Here is a 25,027-nt window from a genome sequence, read left to right on the forward strand (position 1 = left end):
TTCTTTCGAAATACGTCGTGACCGCGGCGAGTGAAATCATCGATCTCTCGCGACGAGATCGTCAACGAGACTCCCGACACCTTCCCTCATCCGTTCTCCCTTTTCTTCCTTCCGTTGTTTTTTTGACGGGTAACAATATTAAATAAATAGCCGCACGACCACGGGACATGACAGGCGATTCCGTCCAGAACAGAGAAAGAGAGAGAGAGAGAGAGAGAGAGAGAGAGAGAGAGAGAGAGAGAGAGAGAGAGAAAAGCGATGGATATCGCTAGAAAAAACATCGAAGGTGAACGAGGGAGAAGGAAAACAGAGGGGGAGAGGACGACCGGAGTCCACGATGTGGCGGCACGACCGTTTGAAAAATGACAACACGATTGCCGACACTCGCCCCTTCTCGGTCCCGGCCTCTTCACTCATCAACCCTTCGCATCTCTCCCTTCTACAAGCTTCCACATGGCACTATCCCCTCTCTCTCTCTCTCTCTCTCTCTCTCTCTCTCTCTCTCTCTCTCTCTCTCTCTCTCTCTCTCTCTCTCTCTCTCTCTCTCTCTCTCTCTCTCTCTCTCTCTCTCTCTCTCTCTCTCTCCCTCTCTCTCTCTTTCTCGCTTGTTTTCTCTCGCCCCCGCATCGTCTAGGCTGATCGCTCGCCAGCTTCATAGCTTATTACGAGGTATGGAAAAGATGTTCTCGCACGGCGAGCTCGATTACGACGGAATTGTTTAGCGGCGCCTTACGTGCCGATTGCTAACAGAAGAGAGAAGAGTAAGAGAGTTAAAGGTGCCCATACCAATTGGATACCGTATTATGCATTCGTGTGTGGCTGTCAGCTTCGGCGAGAGCCTTTCCCGGCTCTTCCCTCTTCGTAACTATACATCGATGGAGAAATATAGGGACGAGCAGGATCTGGATCGAGCTTTTCGCTCGCGCGACTATCTCCGTTCTATGCGAACGTATCACAAGATAGCGCGGTACCGCTGCGTCACATATTGCTGCGTGTTGCTGCGAGCCCTCGATCTTTCCTTCAATAGCAATCTTCTCGATACACGCCGGTCGTTTATATCGAGATGCGTTCTAACGGAAAAGTACATCAAGAAGAGCAAGAAGCGAAAAATATCTTTCTCTAAACGCGACTCTAAGTACAGCAGTGCTGTCATATGCTTTCTAATTCAATTTGATTATAGATTAGGAAAAGCAAAAATTAACAACCCTCAAATTAGAAATAAATTACATGAAACGTGCTTAATGTGATTTACGTTTTCTTTTGCAGATGTTAAATTGTCCACCTTATTTGCGTTACAGATTGAATCAATTTAATCGTCGAGTTATACAAATCACGCACGATTGGCATTTAAACTCCGCTATCCAATCAAGCGAATCGGAGCGCAGCGGGAGCGAGGTAACGCAAAAAAAAAAAAAAAGATCGGTCGTTTAGTTTAGAAATTACTTAAATCATGTGGTCATGAGAGAAACTTGAGACGCGGAAATAGTGAATTTCCGCCGGATTGCGTAATCGACTATTCACGGGCGTATTAATCGATCTCGTTTACGCGAACACTCGCACCGATATACCAATTAAATATACACGTTGTAAGTAGATGAGATTGCTTAATAGAGAAATCGCCTCAACGATAATCACTTGAGGTACACTCGCCACGCGGAAAACTCCCATTTGCGATGTATATACGTGGCTACACGAGAGACATGTTGAGAGACACTGCAACGAACAGGGCACCCATAAAGGCTCTCGCAGAGAGTAAATGAGAGAGAAAGAGAAAGAAGGAAAATATATAAGAGTGAGAGAGAACTAAAAGAAGAAGAGATGGGCCCACGTAGCCACTTACGAAGTAATATGCTCTCGCCGCATGAGGTCCTCTCCCCCTCCCCTCCCAAGTTGGCTCACCCTCCGGGACCTCACGAAACCCTTTTCACGTTCGGTTGGATACGTCCCTCTGCTACGTTGCGGGGCTCCGTCCCACTTGATCAATGTTTTAATTGCCGTTAATGATTCGGAGATATCTCTCACGCGTCCGAAAATGGAAAACGAGCGCGAAAAGGGGTAAGATAGGGGAAGGGGGAGAGGGAGGCAGGGAACGTGGAGAGAAAGAAATGCAGAGAGACGTCGTTTAAGTGTCCGGTGACTACATTTCGTACGAGCGTTCTTCCCCTTCAGGGTCTTTGACTCTTTTCGTGGCCGCGGTTCATTGTACCGATGCTTTTCTAAGAGCGTCTCATTTCGTATTCATTGCTTCAGCCGCGGGTATCTTCATTAGCGCTTTTGTCGAATTCTTCGCGAAACAAGCGAAGCGTCCACCGATACGACTCCCATTCACCGACAGGTAGATAGGTAGGTTGGTTGGTAGGTAGGTAGGTAGGTCTGCCAGGTCGAGCCGACTTTTCATTCGCGCGAGCGGTTCCTCGTTCGCCTCTTAGCTCCAGGATCAATTTCGTCCCGGACACAATGCGCGTTTATAGAACCATACATCAAGAGCAGTTACACGCACGCCGCTCACGTACCTACGCTTCTCGGACGATTATTCATTCTCGCTAATTGTTATTTAATTACGGAACATCAACGTTGAATGATCAACATTATCTGGGTCGCCTTCGAATCTTTACGTATCACGTAACACGTGGGTCTCACCAAGTATAGTAATCATGTCAAGAAGATTATGAATTCCACGTACAATTTGAAATTAATCATAATTAATATGTATCAACTGACATGTATGTACATTTTATGAAACAGAATTAAATTTCGATGGAGACAGATTCGTAAAAGATAAAACAAAAGTTAATAAATAGATTCCACTGAACCGAATTAAAATCCAAATCGAAGAATCTGCCTGGTGAAGTTCAAAGAAACTTCCCCCGCAATCTGACGTGCTCGCGTGTGTATCGAGTTGTATCGCTCTCGATCTCGATCTCTTGGCCCACCGTGCACGTGGCATAACGACGCGGCGGGAGGTTGGAACTTGGAACCGGGGGGGCGATGGAGCCCGATGCGAGCGGTGGGGACACGGACGAAGGTAGGAGGAGGTGTATGAAATAGTAACTGTCAGCGTGTAGGCCAAAGTTGATGGCACATTGTCGTATTAAGCCGGGGGTAATTTGTCTGGCCTTCTCTCAACCACCTACACCCGGCAACGACGGCCGTTCGACGACCTCTCCTGGCCTTCGATTCGACAACGGCGCGCCTCCTTCAACTTCTTCCTCTCTCGCCAGTCGAGAGAGAGAGAGAGAGAGAGAGAGGAAGAGAGAGAAATGAGAAGAGGAGATTCCACATCTCGATGACATATCCAGGAGGTGGACCTCTACTCCAGGACCGGCTCTATAATCGGGCCGAAAGGGTGACGGTATGCTGATAATGTCGCGTATAAATCCACGAGAAAGCACCATTGCAAACGTATCTCGACATAGAATGAGAGAAGATACTTGTGACAGCAAGTATGCCATATTAAAATGAGACTATTCGCCGCTACCAAAATCTTTCGCTATGGCAACTTACGACGTTAAGCGTTTCTCACTCAGTTCTTTCGACTGATACGTGACGTAGTTTCTTTATTTCGTTTATTACCTTACGGTGAGATCTTTCTAAAAGACGCGTCACGTCTTCAGACTTAACATAAGTGATAAACGATGCGCGGGGTAAGATTGTATATACATATACACGTATGCATAAATTTCCTCAACAACTTTGTGTTCACCAATGTTGCATAATGACCGGACCGAAATATTCGCCGGTCTTCGTTCCTGGGCGACCTCCGGGGGAATACCAACGGTCAGCAAATGGGCCTAATTTTTATTTCTCGCGCCATTTCTTTAATGCCGCCTCCTCCGCTCGCCGGTCCCCGGCTCCCCGTACGTCTGATTACACAGCCGAAAGGAGACAGATCGGCCGCATTAGCTCTCTTAGAAGCCCTTTCACGTGCGAGCGTACTTTTACACGCTATCGCTACGAGGAATCCGTGAATGCGTGAGAGTGCGTGTGCCGCCGACCGGACACGCACACGCGGGGACTCCAGCTTTTACACCTGCGAGCCCACGGGTGTTACCGTGCGGAGCGGTAATAATAATTTGGATAGCGACGAGCGGCCGCATTTGATGTTCCGGAGTCGCCTGCTGGGCGAATCGCGCGACAATGTCGTCTTTCCCCCCTGCGGGACCTCCTAACACGCAATTCCGGAGTAATCGATCATTACTCCCGGGGGCTATTAAAAAGCGGCCGGATCCTCGCCCGAAACCCGGGCGCACAACATCGCGCGGCCTTGATTTTGCCACGGTCGCAGCTAATTAATTCAGCTCACGGGTAGGCGCGAGTTTTTGGATCCCGCCGGCCGGTCCTTTTGTCGCGGTAGCCAAGCGACAGTCGGTCGATATTTTGCAATCTCCCTTTTCGGTGCTATTTATCCAACGTGAAAAGCAACTAATCGTTCCGTTATCACCATTATACGAAATACGCGAATCGCTCGGATTAATGAGAACACGGTATAGATAACGTTGACTCCATTAATAACATCGTCCCTTAATTAACTGAGCTTTGTCACAGTTTATTCTTTATCTATTAACACGTATCATACAGACGTGAGAATAGATGCAAGGAAAGAGTGCATAGAAGTGACTCGTTGAGGATGTTAAAAACTTCTACTTCTTGAATTACTCGTCCGGCGAGTTTTTTCAATGAACCTGTCGAGCAACGTCATTTTCGTCAAAAATTTAATAATATCAATTTTGTGTGTGTGTGTGTGTGTGTGTGTGCACGTATATATGTGCGACCGTAGCTGTTAGCCGCAACGAGTTCGCTATATCTCATCGTCTTATCGTCAATAAAATTGTCATACGAAGTAAAGTTACTCGCGCGCAACGACATAAGACACAAGACGAGACCTTAGGAAACCAACCAGATACGTAGGGGAACTACCGATTTACGAAATTACTATAATATGTTGCCAGCATCTCCGGAAGATCGATAATAATCGCAATCACAAAGTAGTCATTCGTAACGAGCGTGTACTTGAAGCGAGACGAATCCGTTAGGACTGAGGAAGAATCAGTGAAAGTAAGAAATAAAGACTGGAACAAAATAAAAAAAGGGAAAAAATAGAAATTGCATTTACTGCATAAGTTGAAGCTACAACTCTCATGAATATTTGATACAAGTCAACGGTAAAAAGATGTCTTGATTTTATATTTGCACAAATAACATTTAAAAGAAAGCCTAGCCTTTTAGTTATCTTAAAAAATCCCATTGAATATAAATTTCATTCAACTGTCAGATTTATTTAAAATTTAACGTTAGTTTAATTCATCGTTCAAGCGAGTACACATTGCTGTTTTAACGTGTTAATAACGGCGGGGACACTCGTATATCAAATAGGGAATTCCATATGGCGCCGCGAGAGAAGAAAGAGAGAGAGAGAGAAAGATCTATGGAGATTCTGCGGGCAGCAAGCAAGAACGGGGCAGAAGGTAGAAACTTAAGAGATGGACGTTTCCTCGGCGGGAGGAAGAGAAAGAAAGAGAAGAAGAGCCGCACGCGCACGTCTACGCGCTGCGCGACCTGCCTCGCGCATCGCTTACGCACGTGCGTGTATATGCAAACGCGCCGCATGGGGCGACGAAACGACGGCCGACAGAGTACACGAGGCATTGAGGCAAGAGAGGTGGAATAAGAACAAGAGAAAGAGAGCGAGGGCAGGGCGGAGGGACGAACGGACGGACGGACGGACGGACGACCGGCGGAAAAAGAAGGGTGTAGGTACTTCTTGATTCTAATTACCTCGAGTTACGAGCGGACAACCGGCCGATCCACCGGCCACGGTCCACGGGGGTTTTCTCGCCGCGCGACCGCGCACGCCCGTAACTTTCTGTGCTCCCCATAGCTTATAGACCACGTACCGGCGTAATGGCCCGACCGGGCGATACGGTACGGATACAATACGGTGACGGGGTAGACGAGGATGATGGGCGACGTGAGCGCATCACCGTGAGGTACTTTCGCTCAAGATCGTCCTCCGCGAGATACCGGCTTTTCGAGATCGCTGAGAGATATACCTTTGAGTCTCAGAGTGCAATGTGGAACAAGGTGACGTGTAGCGCCGCTGTCGCTCGGAAATATTCGCTCGGCGAAAATATTGCATATCTTTCTCCGCTAATTATATCCGAGGCATTTTTGTCACGCAAACGCGTGATTCATGCAACAATTACACGTGTTATTTATAATGATACGAAGTTGACAATTAATTTTTGGCCTTGTAAATGGAATTAACTTTAAATTTGCTGCAAAGTGGAACGGCATAAAAGTAATAACAAGTTTCTGAGAAATATAATATAAATTAGAGACATTAATTCTTCGAAACCAGTTGTGTGCGGTAAAGGTAAATAAAATAGGCGTATAAATGCGAACCCTTCGTGTACGCGCTCGATAAGTTACAAGGTTGCGCTATTAAAGAGCGCTGCCGCGTTTCGAAAACAAAACCGACTAATCGGGTTTCTATAGAAAGCATCATCAGCACCGTTCGCCGCGCTCCTCTTCTTCGCGGCCGCGCAAACGTCGCGATCGGCAGGACTAATATTTTCCCGTCAATTTCATATTCTACATCGTTAGATGAAACTCGCGTAACCGGTTTATTATAACTTAAACCGATTGCCATTAAATCAATAGCTCGTTAGGACACTTTGAAAGACAAACATAAAAATGGCCAGAAAATGGCAGAGAGAGAGAGAGAGAGAGAGAGAGAGAGAGAGAGAGAGAGAGAGAGAGAGAGAGAGAGAGAGAGAGAGAGAAGATAGCGCGCGTAGGATCTCTTTTTCCGCTTCCTGTTCCAGTTAGTCCTTTAATTCCTTGAATCGGCGATGAATCGCGCGTTTTCCTAACGACACGCGATGTATGGATACTCAAACGCACGCCGCCATGTGTGACCATGCGAATCTCCGACGCGAGTTTAACCGTTAGAGCCACTCGGTGAACTGAAGAAGACGGCAATTACTTGAACGCGAGTCCTCGAGGTGGGTCGAAGGAATTTCAAACGCGCAACGATACTCTTCTACCGGTCTCACCGCGTCCTTGAAATAATCCGCAGACCATTCTCAACTCGACTCAATTGCACTTTGCAGCTGAGCAAATGTGGGCTCTTTTCCCGACTTTTTCAGACTGTCGCTACTCCGCACGCTCGCCGTCTCTCTATCTCGAAACATTCCCGCGTGAGGAATGATGAAAACGGAGCCTATATAAGGTGTTCCTCGGAGATTTTTTGAAAAATAAATACATAAAAACAATGAGAAGAGGTAGGCGGGATGTAGATGAAGCGAGAGGTGGACTGGACATCGCGCCGCGTAATCTATCGGCGTGCATGTCGATAACAAAGTGGTAGAGGACGAAAACGAAGGAGACGGAAAGAGAGGAGGAGAAAGAGGTGGACGATGAAGACGACGACGATGACGGTGCTGATCTCGATGGACACGGGAGAGGCGTTTCGGTTACCGCGGGGGGTAAAAAGCGCGTTTTAACACGGTTCCGCCACGATCGTGCTCCGTTAGCCGCACGGCCGATCTCGCAGGCACTTTTAGATTAATCATCGCACGATAAAGGTCCTCGTTACATTGTCGCGCCGTGTGGAAGAGCTTGAGAACTTTTTCGCGATGGACGGGCGTATACGAACGTAACTTTTCAGGTAGGCATTTTCGTTCGGCAGCATTTGACCGCACGTTTGCGTAATTCTTTTCTCATCGTTATCGAATGCGATCTCGTGAACTCGACACAGCTGGAAGATAAGAATCGTGATTGATCGATGGTAACAGTCGAGAAAGAAAGAAAGAAAAAAGAGAGAGAGAGAAAGAGAGAGAAAGGGAGAGCGAGCTTCTTACTTCCTACTTTCAATACAGAAACCGTAGCGTGTTCTCTTACGCTCCTCTCGGCCGATACAATAAAGCAATTTCGCAATAATGACGTTGCAAAAGTCAACGACCGGAATTTGTCGTTAAGTGGTTTCGGGAAGAAATCTAACGCTTTATTTTAATCGTGTTTTACGAGCGTAAAATGCGCGCGGCGTTACTCGCCGGTCGTTGGCACCGGCGGCGGCGAGACGTCGCGGTAAATAATGCAACGCGAGATTACGTCGCGCGGGGCGAAACGGCCGCCGCGCCGCAGCATTTCGTCAACGGGGCACCGGCTGGCTCCTTAACCACCGCGAAGAAAAAGCGTCGCGGCGTAACGAGCTGCAAAAGAACAAATAGCGTAGCGGTAAAAAGTCAGCTTCCTTGTAAATAACGAGCGCGATCTTGAGAACAAGATTACCTACCGGGGACATAAAATTGAAACGCTCGCGAGAGTCACGCGTAAGATCGGTAGTCGGTTAGTCGCGAGCGCAAGCGCGATATAACGAACAATAATTCGAAACATATTCCGAGCGCGACTATATCGCGAGATAGGCCGCATAATACAGACGGCTTACTCGAGAGTGATCATTTGTCATCGTACAACTTTTCGGGATATCTTTCGAGACATGCACATGCATGGAAAGAGAGCAAGTATCATGTACGTGTGGGCGGACGGACGACGACCGGGATGAGAAGCACCAGTATAAATAATAAAAAAAAGAGCTCCCGTCGCTTCTCCTCGATAACCAACATTGTATCCTCGCGAGCACCTACTTCAATATGCACGAGAATCTTATCGACCATGCGGTGGCAAATTCCGCGACGTATCGAGATGCGAGAGAAGAGGCGAAAAAGGAAAAGAGAAAGAAGAAGGGAAGAAAGGGAATGGAGCAGAGGGGACAGAAAGAATCATCGGGCATAATGGCCACGACATTACGATCGGGATTACGCGCGCCGAAAAGTAGACTCGTTTCAATGCCAAGGCATCGTCACTCGTTCGAGAGGTGGTGTGTTATGCGCGCGGTTCTCGCCGGTTCTCTCCGGGCTCCGGGCACGGCGTTCGCTCCGTTCGCTTCGGCCGCAGCCCGCGAGCCACGGCACAGCGTGACGAAACTTTGCCGGCGGCCGCGCCGCCCCGTCGGTCCCCGTCGGTCGCGTTTACGGCTGCGGAACTATTGGCTATCTCTTGTTGTGTATCTGGCATATTGTTAAGTTAATTGAAAGGGATGATAAAATCGCGATGTTTTTTTACCTTAAGCGAGGTGAGCGGCTTGCGAAAGAATGAGACGGAAAGCGCGGCAGCGGAGAAAAAAAAGAGAAGAGAGAGAGAGAGAGAGAGAGAGAGAGAGAGAAGAGAGAGAGAGAGAGAGAGAGAGAGAAAGAGAGAGAGAGAGAGAGAGAGAGGGGAGAGAGAGAGAGAGAGAGAGCTGCGGGAGGACGGAGACATAACCCAAGGCAGACAGAAAGAAAAAGAGAGATCGAAAAGAGGTGGAGAGAGAAAGGAGAGAGAGCGAGAGAGAATTGCATGCAGGGAGAGAAAAGGAGAGCGCCGTCGGGAGCCGCGAGTCTGCCGCGGCGCTGTCTGTGATGAACCCGAAGGGCCGGTGCGAGAGACCACCCGAACAGTCAGGATCCTCTCTTCTCCGGTGCCCCGGTCGGTGTATGCAGAAGTGGCTGAAAGCGGAAGAGCGGGAGGTGGAGCGGAGCAGACAGTAGTGGGACAGGAGAGGGTACGTCGGCGTGGCAGAACGCCGACGCCCCTTGAGGTTCTTAATTGCAGATAAATAATGAGAACGCGCGAGGTAGGCACTTTTGAAAGTGAAATTAGTTGCAAGGGCCCTTCGCACGTGAGTGAAGAGGCTGTCTCTTCCCGCTTCAAGATTACAAAGTCCTCTTCTCTATTGTTTTTCGTGTGCCAATGTAACAAGTCGGTCCGAAACTACAGACAAACGTCAAGCTTACGAAATATCGATTTACAACAAGAACTAGAGTTTGTTTAAATTCGAATATAGATATCGATGTAATTTAGAAGCAAAAAAATTACCGAATATCTTCTAATCACAGCAGCAATCATTTGTCAATGCTATATTACGGATAAATCAAGAGAAGCTGCAACGTGCACAACACGTCGGCGTCGGGCTCGGATTCCGAGAGACAAGTTTGCGTGGTCGATACCTCGGTGCAGGGTCCGGAACTGACGGTATGACGCGACACATTCCTGCGGACAGTGTAAGAATCTCAGCGCGACTAAAAAATACGTATGTTTTCAGAGCAGCGCGTCTTTCGAAATCGTGTGTCTAGCGCCAACACCGTCGAAAATCAGCCTTCGTCGCTCTATTCTCACACGGAATATCGTTTTGCTGTCACGAGAAGAAGGACTGTACCCGATGAGCTTATGTAGCGATGCTTTCGAAGAGCCCCGGTGTAGGTGACAGCGTCGGCAACGCGCTTCGACCGTGTACATCTTGTATATCAGCTTGGACACAACGAGCTACCGTAAGCCTGAAGAGAAACGAACGCCACAACGAGCGCCCGATCGTGAGTAAAAAGAGCGAGATACCGTTGCGTTCGCGCGATTTCAGGTTTTATGTGCGTAAATCGACGTGCGAAGCAATTTCTGAAAATACAGTGTATTATACGCAAGTCCAGCGGTATTCCGCAGATCGGAACGACATCCAACATCCAACGCGCCGCGCATCGCCAATCGCCACTAAGATCGCCTCCGGATGAAACGCGCGAATCGTGCTCGCACGTGCACGACAGGTATCAAGAGATATAGAGCGCGGGGCCGCGTTCATTCATTCATTCATTCTATCTCTCGAAAGCAAGATAATTATCTGAGGGACTTACAGCGTGCTTTATGCTGGAATGCGTTTCTTGTACAGTCTGGCGCGAGTGACGCTCGCACGAGCCCTTTTCTGCTACCATCTACGCTAAAGCTATTATTCCCCTGCCGCGCGCGTTGTTTGCACGACTATTTACTGTGTTTGCATGTGAATGCAAACCGTGGCCCCGTATAATATACGGGAGCGCCATGAGACACGAGGAAATATCTAAATGCGCTGACTCGCGTAATAACGCGAAATCCCACGGTTGCGTGTATACGTGGTCGTGCATGAGCGCGGCTCCGGTTAATATTCGCTCGATAGCGCTCCAGAAGCCGTGAAACGGCTTCTATTACCTGCTCAATTCCTACAGAGGCCGCGATATAAGTATAATTCGTTCATATTGTATTTTCTTATACACTATATCGCGCATCTACTCATGGTTCTCCACCGCGTTACGTCATTTCGTGTAATACACTTCCGTTTGTCGCAACATTCGGCGTTGAGACAATCGATCCGATCGACCTCTCTATTTCCACTTGCCCGTCGTAATCTCGCTCTCCCGTTCCGCTCTATGAGCTTCCTGTAACAGATTTTTGAAATATCGCGCACCAGACTTACATGAAATATGTGTACATCCTTCATCATCCTTTCTCGGCAAAGTCAGGGAGGAACGCAATCGCGGACGGACCAATGCCGTTAATTCCGAGCCAGTCTAGCCGAGTGGTTTGTGCCCGGAAATCCAAGAGATGAACGCTGCAAAGAAAAGAGAGGAAGGGCACCGATCCTCTATCTCGTGTTAACGCAATTTCGCGAAATTTTTCTAAGACAGCCGGAATCGCCAAGTTTGCAGATTTTGAATTAGACGTTCACCTATTCAAAAAATAAATTCTCTATGATATTTCATGGCGTTCATACCAACTGATCTTACTTACTAGATCGATTCTAAGAACGCAATCGGCGATTGCGTATAATTCTTATATTCCATTCGATACCGCCATACTCCGCCATACTAAATTTATTCTTCTTAGAATCGCTTTCACGGCATTACTGCATGGGCTTGGACCGTTGGGAGGTTTTCTTTGGCCGGCGTTAAACGAGATAGTCCTCCACCGGCACAATGAACGGATCTTACACCACAGAATTTTGCAGCTCGCGCGTGTCGGAGTGTGCGTTAGATGCGCTCGCGGACTCACAAAGCGCTGTATAACGTTACCCGGAGTTAATAAACCCCGAGGTCGAGGCCTGGCCCGCGATTCTCCTCTTCGTCTTCGTCTCCTTCTGCGTCTTTGCATTTCCTCCGCCGTTACCGGCCACTCCGTTCACTCTCTCATCTACGAGCGTCGAGACCACAATATTCTTTTTCCTTCCACCTATCCCTGCCTCTCGTTCGTCCGCGATCATCCGCGTACACATTCCCCACGTTCTCTCTTTCTCTCTCTCTTCGAGATTGTACGAAGACCGCAGACACACCGCTGGTCGATTGGTCACCCGCAAATTATTTTCTCCCGGGGAAACTCATCTAGAAGAGTTCCACCCCGCCATCGCTTTCTTTTCTAATCTCTCTCCATCTTGCCGCGCGCTCTCCGTTCGTCTTCCACTTCTAATAATCACGCTACGAGGCAACGCCCGAAACCACATCGGTGAAGCTCGCGGCACGCAAACCGACGCAAACAATGAAAATACGACGGAAAAGATAATCCGAATGTTCTCTTAGGAATGTTCTCTTAGTTGAACTTCGCGAAGCTGATGGACACTTGCGCGATCAATGCCCTGTTTGTTCAACGTATGTGGCTGAAAGCGAGCGATCGACGAATACGCAGCCGGTTTCGAAGCCGGAGGTGACTTTTGTGCTTGCTTCTTCGTGCAACAAGATTGCACGAGAAATGAATGGCGTCGAGACTCCGTCATACCGAAAATGCCCGAGGCGGTGTGGTACGCATCGACTTTTGCACGCACATGACGAAAGTGTACATACGTAGCGGTTTCGGACCGGACCGGACCGGCTCTCTCTCTCTCTCTCTCTCTCTCTCTCTCTCTCTCTCTCTCCTCTCTCTCGTCGTACATCTCAAACAGATAAAACGTATCTCCGAGGAGGCGCAATCGTATCGACACGGAGAATCAGGAATTCTAATAACCCGGTGGTAATGATAACCCTCCTGACCGTCCCGCTTAAATAGACCTATTACGCTGCCTACGTTGCCGGGCGGCAACGTGCACGGGCGTGCGGTACTTACATAGCACTTGGCAGTTATCGGATCTGTAACGTTTATTAGACCGTTAGCCATTGTTGGGTTATTATCGCCCGGCAATGAGTAACAAGTCGACACAATGTATCCGTCCCAACCGTAAACGTTTTTCCACGAACCGTTGACCGTGCGAACACCTCTCTTCTAATTTCGCACCTATATATAGCCTACGCACATTTTCGCGTTTACAGTATAAAAAACGAGAAAAGGTAATCGAAATATATGTAGAAAGAGCTTGCCGTAATAAAATGAATGCATTCTCAAATCGCCTTTCTCAATTGCCTCCACCTGCTGTCACAACATATATATATTCATCGTTCAATGGCCGCGCATGCACATCGGCCAAAATTATGATCCCTCAAATTTGTGCGCCAGCCGCCGCCCTCTACTACGGTTTTTTGCGCGGAAGTTCTGATGGACGAATTGAGCCGGCCGCGGCTTTTTTGTTACAATTACAGTGACTCCATCGCGTGATTCCATTTGCAGGAAACAAAGTTGTATAAGTGACCGTGACGAGATCTGGAATCTTCAGGTGGCCGCGGGCGCATAAAACCAGCTTTGCATGCGTATACGGTAAACGGTTTTTGCGGGTCGATACAAACCGTATATCGACTGGCCTCCAATAGGCAAAGTGGATTGGCGGACGCGGGGGAAAAAAAACGCGGTTCACCGATTACGACCGCGTGTATAGCCGCGCGAAGTCTCGATTAATTACCCCGTCGTTTATTTTATCCTCTCGATATCGCGTTCCATTGCGTGCTTACATCCTAGACAGCCCATGAGAAATACGACGCCGTGTTCGTTTGCTATCGATATCACTTTTTTAACGCGTCTCCGTAAATTACTTATGATTTTATACGACGTAACCGATATCACGGGCCTATAAATTCAAGCCGGGTAGTCCGTGTGCGCGCGCGTTAAGAGGAGCTCCGATATTGATTATTTTCGCCGAAACAAAGTGCGGGATATCGATGAGCGTGATGCGCATCCCCGATGAGGGTTAATATATTCTTTTCCGAGGAACGCCGGATTTGCGATAGCGGAACGCCGCGCGCCGCGTCGCGCCGCGCTGGCACGTTTCTTCCGCTACCAGTATTAAACCGTGCTACATCTTTTCTCTTTGCCTTTTTTTTCCTCTTTCCTTCTTTGTCTCTTTTTCTTCCTTCTTATATACTTCCGGAAGGAAACCAGTTATAAACGCTCGCAGTCCGAAGGCCTGTTCTTGGTAGACAACTTGTTTTTCGCGTGATTTACAGTGGGCGAAACGCGGTCGAATTATTAATAACCCGATCGTCGATCAAGATTATACATATGTGCACAGCCTATCGATATATTTCATGCACTTTTATCGGCGCCTCTCATCTGCTCCACTGGCAGAAATTTGTAGGGGAGATAAGTGGTGTCGAGAATCTGGAATCTCTCCGTTTGCGCCCCGAGGCTGCGAAACGCTTTGCACGCGTACGCTTTTTGTCGAGCGTTTAGCATGCATGCATGCATGCATGCATGTGCATGCACGGCTATCTTCCTACCTACCTATACCTACCTACCTACCGGTCAATCGGTAGCGCCTAATGAAGGATCCAAGTTGCATCAAGGTAACGTTCTGTCTTAAAGCCGGCACCGGTGTCGGTCATTATTGATGCACTATAAAACTTCCCTCTGCGTACTTCTTGCCGACGTTCGCGCGAGCTATTAGTATACGAGTACGCGAACGTGACTTCTATTTATATACGTCACTACAACGGTGTAAATATAATTTTAATGTCGTTCCGACGTTCTCAGTGTACCGGTATCTGCGCCTAGGGGGTATCTGCCCCTCTTCGCCGCGCGCGTCGGTATACATTGACATTCTCGATCGTATATCTCGACAGGCATGATATTAATATAATTTTGCGAGCTAAATCTCGTATTACGTATGTATTTTAGACCCGAAATAACCACCGGGTCTACGATCGAAATTGAGAAGAAGAAGTATATGATACGATCAATAAGAAGAATAATTGACAGACATATGTGATACGAATTCGATAATGGTATTCGGCGTGAACGCGTTACGCGATGCACCAGATTGAGATTTTCTAACTGCATTTATCGCGTAGCAGGAGCGTGTCTCGAGTCGCACCAGCGTAACGTCTTAACACGATACGGTGCGCTGCCGGCGTGAACGCACAGGGGAGAACGTACGCACACGCGGTTATATACAATATACATACACATAATATGGAGCACATATGGACCCACCGGTGCGAAACATACGCGCCGGCTGCTGTTTACGCAAGCTTTTTCCTCTTAATCGGTAGAATCGGATCGCTAAGCAGCCACTAAACAGCCCGTTACACGGTACGGTGCAGCCGAATGCACCGGCCCCTGGAGCCTCGAGCTCTTCACGAGCGAACTATGCAGGCGCATTGGCAGCGAGAAAAAGGCCAGGTATCTAAGCATCTGTCCCTATTGTTAACTTGTATCCTTCTTGTCATCTTACGTATGTAATGTAAATTTCCGTCACGATCGAAGCTCATCGTTTTGGTCTGAGGAAATCTCGGGGAAACCAACAGAAATCGGGACAATGATCGGAAAAATGACCGATGTTTTTTCGAGACAAGGAGTTCCGTTAGAGCTCTGGTACATATGCGCGCTTATACTGTTAAATATTAAAGGATGTTTAAGCCAGTATCTTAAGTTAACTCTCCGTGCGCATACGTTTTTTCGGTACCTTCCCAGTGCATACGTGTGTCTGTCATGTTCGACGCTATTTTTATTTTAAAAAATCTGAAAAAATTCACATCTGTCTACATTGTAGTTAACGATTTTATAGTCATTTTGATGAACGTTGTTTGTTTAATATTGTCTAGCAGGCTTGCAAGTTTTATTGCAGTTTCGAGCAGATACCATTTTGGCTCGGACGTCGTTGACCCATGCACGTTTACACACGGAAGGTTAAATAACATTTTGTTATTTTTAATTACCGTATGTGTCAAAATTTATTATTTTAATACGAAACAGTACTATTTTAACTCTGTTAGTTTAGTTAAATTAACGGCATATCGAGTAGAAGCAGTGGTGACCTACGGGACCTACAGTAATGGTAAAAAGTGACTTAAATTGAGTATAATTTAACAATACGAATTTAACAGTGTACGATGCCACGTCTATCGACGAATCCCATGCGATTTTCTATCGATGCGAAAGCGGCGGCAGCCGACAGCCGTTGATGGTCGATCGACGATAATAACAATAGCCGTGAGTTACGGTGCACGCAAAGCGGCATACGTAAATGCGCCTACTTTGACTCGCCGTTCGACCTGCGAGAAATTTACGGTTGAACCCTTGCGCACACACCGGGTTTTCAAAATTTACAGTCTCTTATTTGAAATTCCGCGGTATGTATGGTATATATGGTCGCGGCGTACGCGCGCTTAAATAATACGGCTATATGGCGGATCTATAAAACGGAATGGCGGTAATCGTTGCCTTAATTTTATGGCGCCGCGATCGCGGCGCGTAAGCAATTTGCAACCGCGAGTTTGCCGAGAAAATCAGAAGAGGAGAGTCGTGGCTTCGTTTAATTTGCGCGCCCAAACAAACGATAGTCCTGAGAACATCGTTAAAATAAAAATAATCTCCAAAAATAATTGCGTTAAAAATCACAACAATACCTCTTTGAATAAAATTATACACGTTTTATGATGTTCTCCAGTAATGATCTTGGATTAGTTTTGATTAGGTAACACTGCCTCGTGTGTGCGTGCGCGCGAATGGGCGTGACTCAATAATCTGATTATAAATTCCGAGTGCCGGATTTCGGAGATCGTAAATCAGGTTCGCGTGCCGAAATCGTGTAATCAATACACACGAGACTTGGGTCCCCTATGAAGTCACGCGGAGGCGCCCGGTCTACTGTCAACGGCGAAATTTACAATCAATCCCTCGTCGTCGGGTTAGAGAGGATGCATATATGGATGCGCGTAAATACCCGCGGAAGCGTGCGTTCGCGCAGGCAACACCGCGAACGTCGTAACTGCAACCTTTAAAGGTGGGGGGCGACGATAAAAATTGCGACCGACAGATAAATCATGCTCTATCACTTTGGCTTTCCGTGCGGTTGCTCGTATGCCGTTTACAATCCCCCCTCTTTTCTATCTTACCCCGACCGCCGTTACCTCCTCCTCCCCCTGCGCGAAGAATTATATGCGCGCACGTTCGTGTACCATCAAGTACGGAGGAGCTCGTGGAAGTTGAACCGTAATCGCGGACAGAGAGAAAAGGGATGGGGAAAGGAAGGAAGGAAGAGAGAGAATCCCCTGGCTGGAAGGACTCTACTCGGCCTAGGACGGCGTTCGATGCGGCAGGAGAGAGCTAAGATAGATGAGGATTGCTGATGGCACGAGGATGAGGGAAGAGAGATGAGAGAGAGAAAGAGAGAGAAGCGAGATAGAAAAGGAAAGAAAGAGAGAAAGAGCGACAGGAATACACTAAAGACCGACGAAGGACGAGGAAGGAGTACGCTGGGGGTCCAAACCCTCCCGCGGTGAGAAGCTATCGAAGGTACAAGCATTTTTCACGTAATAACCCGCAACGCCTAGAGAAGCGATTGATCGATTGCCCGACGCACGATTTTGCCTGTAAAGGAGTTTGCCTGGTAAAGGACCCCGGCGCAACTCTTTTTCCCGGAGGAGTGCCTTCATGCTAATGCTATCCCTCCCCTTCCTCACCGGTGCAAAAATCGGGGAACGATGAGCGGATGATCGATGGAAATTAGCTTTGCCCTTTAGCGGCACGGGGGACCCGATCGTGAACGATTGCGACATCCGCTTTTTTTCGCGATTGCCGGTACGTCCTGGGGACTTGACGTTCCGCGAGCTTGTGAACAGCCAGTTCGTAACGTATCTCGACTGTAATAGCAAAGCAAGCTCATCCGGGATTATCAAAAATATAATTTATTACAAAGAAACAGAATTCGATAATGGGGAATTAATTTAAAGTATTCTCCTCTAATTGTAAAGCACTCGTAATATTGCGACACGAAAACTCGTCTCGGCGCAAACCTACGTTTTCCGCGATGCGACGAGATGCTCGACGATTACGAGATATCCGCGAACGGAGATCCCGCTAGATGCCGATCGCTACGACCACGACGACGAATAAAATTGTTGGAGGAGACGACGTAATGTCGGGTGTATTTATGGGAAAATAAGTGGTCCGTGCTAATGCTCGCGGACCATTAAAACGCGACGTGTACCGTAATCTCGCGGACTTTAGCGATGCGCGAAAAGTAGCCGAGCGAATTTTCTCCGCGACGTAGGTAATTGTTATCTACCGAGGGAAGGCGCATGTGCGCCGATAATTATTTTATTCGCCGCGTTTACGACTTTCCACGACGTTCGCGCGCGCGCGCGCGCGCACGTAGATATGCGCACCTCGAAACAGCGATATTCCGCAACGAAGGCATTTGCCGGTCGCGCAATTAGACTCGATCCCGGCGCGATAACGAGTCGAGCGACTCGCAGATCGCAGATAGAGTCGCAAATCGATCGAATGCGATATCAAAAGTTGCTTTCACGACGGTCGATTAAGCGGAAATGCGTAACTTCGATCAAAATATAATATATATAAGCGTTGATGATTTTAATTGCAATAATTCGCAAGAGTTACGACGACGGCCCGTACAATTGCGGGAATGCACGAGACGATGATTAACATATAGCGCATAATTTAAAAGCGTTTGCAGAGTAAAATATGGCTAATTGATTCCCTTGAGTACAGCCAGGTGAATGCGCGGATTCTCGGGCGTGATGTAATTTAATTAGATCATTGCTCGCGAGCAACTACGACTCGACGAGTCTCTTTAATAAACTGAGCTCGTTAATCAACCGATTTTCATTACATCACCGCGAGCTCTTTCCTCGCTCTCCTCTCGTACATTGCCTTTTTAGGCGATATAACAGAGTCCGTCGCGCTGTAATGGGCGCGCTGTTGTTTGAGAGGAAAACGCTTTCATTACCGCGTTATTAAGACTCGGCTCACGTATCCAGCCCATGAGAGCTCGTTCAATCGATATGCAAATAAGTAATATCGCTTCAACGCGAGGATATTCCCGCTCTCGTCTCTTCACTTCGTGGCTGATACGTTGAGCGAATATATTTACGTGCGTAAATACGTCTCTATCTCTTCGGTCTCTCGACGCGATATCGCGAATGTCGAGAGAATGGCGGAAAGGGAACTATAAATTTTACTCCTTCGCGATATAATTCAGTAATCGATGAAACATACGTCGTGCGCAAATGTAGTAAAGCCTGTGTATGCGCGACACGACAAGACATCGTAATTGTGCGCGCACGAATCCGATTTCGCCAGTCACTTGACGACCTTGCCTGGGTGAAACGTCGCTGTTGTATGTCGGCACGCCGTTAACCGATCGCAAGACCGGGACCGGGCGAGGCGAAGCGTGGTGAGGTGAGGAGGTGTGGTGAGGTGAGGTGAGGTGAGACGAAGCGAGGAAAGAGAAGGCGTCCCGTAGGCAAAGTTAATCTGCGGAACCGAAGACGGGCCGTCGATGAATCGGCCCGTTCACTGCCAAGTGTCCAATTAGTCGCTGATCGTGTTGCGCCGATCGTTCGCGTTTGCTGTTAACCGATTGTCCCTTAACGCGCGCTGTCTCGCGCCGATTTCTTACGCGGACCGAACGCGTACCGGCCGACCATCAGGCGGGACGGTCGTGAATTCTACCGAGTCGCGATGAATCATTATTGACAGAGCCGCGTGTATCAACGCGAGACTCGTTAAACGGCAACGAGGTGATATATTAATTCGCAAGCTTTCTCGGTCACTTTAATAATATTTATAATAGATATGTACGCTGAATATATTCCTATAACATTTTCCGCGCGTATGTATGTAATTACGCGATCGCCCGCCTCTCATATGCAAAATATAATTGTTATATGAGAGTAAAAGAGACTTTTAATGTGAATTTTTCTATTACATAAATTACGTTGTTAAAGAGCTTCACTAAAATATCAGCAAAAGTTTCTCCTGCAATGTAATTATGCGTGAATCAAGGACACCGACCGCTGCTTGGGCCTTGAATAATTCACGGCGGCGAGTTCAATGCCTTCCGCAATGCGAACGTGTCTATGCACTTTTCGCCAGGCCGCCAGAGGCAGCGCTTTCGCACCAGGCACAAACTTGCTCTAATTAAAGCATTCGGCGCGACACGAATCGCACGCACACGAGAATCCCATGTGCTACGCGTGTACGATTGCAACTGCAACTGCAATTGGCATCGCGCGTCGGCGTCGAGGAGGCAGCTCGCCGAGAGATCTCTCGATCTCTCGCCTTTGTCGCTCTCATCTACCAACCTACATGACAGACACGCTTCGTTGGCACGCATAAATAAACGGCACACGTTCCCTAGCCATTCCACCTCCACACACACTCTCTCTCTCTCTCTCTCTCTCTCTCTCTCTCTCTCTCTCTCTCTCTCTCTCTTTCTCTCTCTCGCGACGCGCTCGCAGCGTAACGCACGAGCTGTTGGCACTCGTGCCCAGATAGGATAGACACAGCCCCTTACTAATTGCATCAGAGCGTACCATGTCGAACTGCACCTGCGACCATTACATTACGGCGCGTCTCGCGATCCGCTTCGCTAACTCCCGCGTTATATCCCTCCCGTCCTGTCCCTCAGTTAGGACTTACTTTCGTCACTCCTGCACTCCGTCGAGCTCCGCGCAAGCTCCTTTTATTTAACGCATGATTTACGCAATTTAAAACATTTCATAATACATGTGCTGATTTTACTCTCGTTCCTTTTTGTTGCGTCTTAATCCATCAAAAATATTATTTCTTTTTCAACGACTTTTCATCATAGATCTTGTCTTGTGACGAGTAGCGACGGTCGAGTCGCATCGTCTTCTGATCGCCGCGGCGCTTCGCTCGCCGGTTGCAATTACCGATAGAATCGCGTCGCGCTGCACGGTTCGTCTCGTCCCACGACGACAAGCGGCCGAGTGTATCGTCCCAGAAATCACGACGCAGCGGTGAGCTTCGCTTCCTTTTCCCGGAGTAAGATGATTCCAGACGATGCAGGTGAAAAGGAACGGCGCACGCAACACGAATTGAAAATGCCTGAGCAGCAGCGCGGAATTCAACAAGAAGAGACTAAAACGTTTAAAATAACTTCGTCCTCACAAAACTAAATAAATCATTGATATTTTTATCAATCTCGATTATTTCCAAACTATATAAGATTCTATAATATATACGAAGAAAAGTATGTAAAAAATGAAATATTCGAGAATAATGTTGAAAATATCGGCCTGCTTCGTAAATATATTTCACATTTGTTAAGGCGAGTAACCGTAGAACGCGGGAGTTGGTGCATCTGACTGACGTATATCGTGAGTTTAACTCGCGGTCGGTGCATCGCTTACGTGATGTATTACATATAATTACACTGTTCTTAGGCATTGATACACATACCGAGAATGTAGTAAAATATGTTGGATAATAATAGAAGTTGCGGGATATCGCGTTATGAGTGAGTCACGAGGACTGTTTAAACTCGCGAGATGGTCGGCCGCAATTACCGATAGGATCGTATCCTAGGATACCGCGGTGAAGTACGCTAGCGGCCACTACGAAATCGCCGTAGTAGAGACCGGAGGTGATACGCAAGGTAGTCGTATAAGTACGCCGTTCTTGACAAAACTACATATTCGCCGACGGATTCCAGAAGAGTTCGCGATCAAAATCAGATCAACTCTCGGAGAAAGAGATATAGATATATATCAGTTCTTTTTAGATTAATTTGAAATGTAGGTATAAAACTCATCTCGGCAAATTTCACAAATTAGGATAATCTCTCTTCGTCTTTCTCTTCAAGATAATTATATTCTGAAATACCATCCCTTCGGAAAATATTTTTTCTGTCTAACACACAACACACAACACAACCTGATAAATTTAATTTATATATAATTCGACGTACGGGACGCGGTTCATTTGCATATCTCGAATTTGTTTCACGTTTCGCGCGTAAGTATCAAGATATATGTACCTAGGAACGTTGCGAAATTATTCAAACTTTATACCTCTCCTCCCTTTCTCTCTCTTTCTTTCTCGCTTCAGCGAACGCCACATGCAGAGGAGAGTTATGCATTTCAAGTGCATAGGTTCTCGGTAAACCGGAATGCAGATAACTATAGGAGTCCGCTCCTTCACTCTCGTCTCGCGCTGTTCCTTCTTGCCTCTCTCTGTCATCCCGCGTTCACCTCCACCTGCTATTTTTCATTAGCGCTCGCTGCGCAGCGGAAAAGCAGCGGGACGACGTGGAGTCGCTTTCTAAAACGTCAACATCGCCGACAAGCACGGCCGAGGAGAGACAAAGACGAAACAGCGAAAGGGAATGGAGCAACACGTGTATATCTTGCCGCATTTATTGTTTCGATATGTTGACTTACGACCCGTGCACCGTATCACCAGTGAGACATTCGAGAAAAGAGAAAGGAAAACTAGAACAAGTATGTGTGACTAAACAAATTTTTCTGAAGGTATTAAATCTTTGCGAAAACGTGATCACCGATCGATCGATACGCAATCGCTAATGAACAAGCTTCGAAACTAATACTAGCAACGTACAAATCGACATTACATAAATCAAAGGCCAAGCAAGGAAAGTAAATCGTTAAATTATAACGCGGTCTCTCAAAACGTCACTATACCTTAGGTAACTATGTTATATTACCTTAAGTAAAATTATTAGATAAAATCTACAATTAAAATTTAAAACTCTGTAGAATCGCAATTTGCATGATTAATATATCTCGCGGTCAAAGAAGAAAAAATTATTAAGAAGAGATAAGAAAAAGGACACGTTGATAGTAAATAGATAATTATTACTATAAATTTCAACAATCGATTCGTTAGTGCTCAATGAGATCAAGAAATAAGCCTCGTCCGTCGACAAAATCGTTTGGAATGCAGGAAGCGGAAGAGGGGAGCCGAAGAGATCGTTGCGGCAACAATGTGCGAGGCCGTGCGACTCGGCGCGGCTCGCTCATGCTCTCTTTTATTGCCGGGGTTGTAGGACTATCCACGCGGACAGGTGCTCGATCGACGAGAATTTCAGGCCGCCGTGCAACGCCGGGCAGAGGTGGACGCGCGTAGGTAAAGCCGCGATAGACTAGATGGACGAATGGACGGACGGATGCCTACCTACGCTCCCGCGCGCCATATATCACCCGATCGCGCAATGAGCATCTCCGCGAGCAACTCGAAGCGCCGACCGATTTTTCTCACATTCCCGCCGCAGGCGGGATGCCTCCTCCGGGAGGAAAACGCAGAGCTTGATTGCAATTATCAACGGCGCGATAGAGGCCTGGAGTGACGAACGATGCGGGCGCGATGCACCGCATTGTCATAATTAATGAGCGAGATGCTCGGGCGTACGCCTATTCGCCGACGGCGAGTGCTCGATTATGGCTGCATTATTGTCGTCGCGTTATCGTCGCGCACTCGATCGACGCGATATCGATCGTATTCGCATTGAAGCGTGTCCCGCCTGCGGAAGGTGCACCGTGCATACAGGCGTGCGTAGACGTGTGCATCGGTGAACGAAGAATCGCGCTGTCCGCGGGTGACTTCAACGCGTGGTTCAGACTGTCGCGAGATGCCGATTATGAGCGAAAGCCAGTGCAGCACCAAAAATAACCATCCTCTAATCGATCTGCGTTAATGTTCTCAAAGACGATGCATAATTATTCAGGACTTAATTCTTGGCGAAGGAGTAGATCGTAAAAGAAGGAAGAGAGTCCAACGCAAGCAATTCGCGAATAGTGGGGCGCGAAATACAGCCACGATACCGCTGCTCTTTGCACGATTCCCTTCTTACGAATCGGAGGGGTGAGGATGACGTTTGTGTTCTCGGTAGTGATGATGATGAACGTGGTCGGTGAACAGAGAGAAGAAGGGGAGCGGAACGCAGAGGAACGAACAGCCGGTACGGGAAGACGAGAAACAAGAACATGAGGAAGATCGCTTCGATCTACGGAGAGGCCCTCGTGTGCGCCCGCACTGTGCGTCGGTTGCGCCCGGCCACGATCTCTCCTCGCGTGTGCATACGTGCAAAGGCACTGCTGCAGCCAGCACACGCTTGAGTGTATAACACGCCGTGATTTATATTCGCGCCTCACATCGCTCTGTGAGGGCCGCATACGTTCGGATACGTCACTCGTGTGTACGCACGGATTCGACCGTGCGCCTTCCTCTGATTTTCTCTCTTTCTATCTCTCTCTTTCTGTTCCCCTTTTTCTCCCCCCTCCCTAGCCTTCTTCTCGGGGCCTCGTTCGTTCGTCCGGTGGTTTCACTGTGACGGCCTGTACCCGGTCTTATCGACACTTCCGTCATCGCCGCGACTCCACGAGAGGATCCAATTAGACGGCTCTAATTGGACGGCGAACGACCGTGCCGTAATAAGAATCAACACCCCTTCTTCCTCCCTCCCCCCGTTGCGGCAGAACTACTCGTTTCTCGACACGACGATACGTCGCGTGACACCTTTCTTCGAAAATTTAGCGAATGATCCTGCTCTGTCTCGTCGGGACTTGCAAAAAGTTTTCGAAATCAGGCCTTTGAAAGACGACGAGCGAACTTGTCCATGCCAGCAATCGAGATTATTGGCCCGAATTTTTTTTTCGTTTTTGGAATCAGTTCAGAGAGACGATTCGGAGACTGCACGTAGGTGGCAGAATTTTACGGCACGATCCAATACGATATAAAATTAGCCGCTAAACGCGGCGCGCGCACGAGCGCTCAGACGAGCGTTCAGGCCGCCCTTGCACTTCCCTCGCGCGATCGGGCAGTGATATATGATAGTCTTTGTGGTAACTAACGTGACTTTACACCGTGACTCAACGTGGCATAAATCAAATTCAAGTTACTCTCTCTCTCTCTCTCTCTCTCTCTCTCTCTCTCTCTCTCTCTCTCTCTCTCTCTCTTTCTCTCTCTCTCTTCTCTCGCGGTAATATATGCTCGCGGTCTCTCACAAAATAGATCCGACACGAATTGATATTTCGTTCGACTC

Source organism: Temnothorax americanus, unplaced genomic scaffold, assembly GCF_048541705.1.
Source record: "Temnothorax americanus isolate GAGA-0224 unplaced genomic scaffold, ASM4854170v1 Scaffold32, whole genome shotgun sequence".
Classification (NCBI taxonomy): domain Eukaryota; kingdom Metazoa; phylum Arthropoda; class Insecta; order Hymenoptera; family Formicidae; genus Temnothorax; species Temnothorax americanus.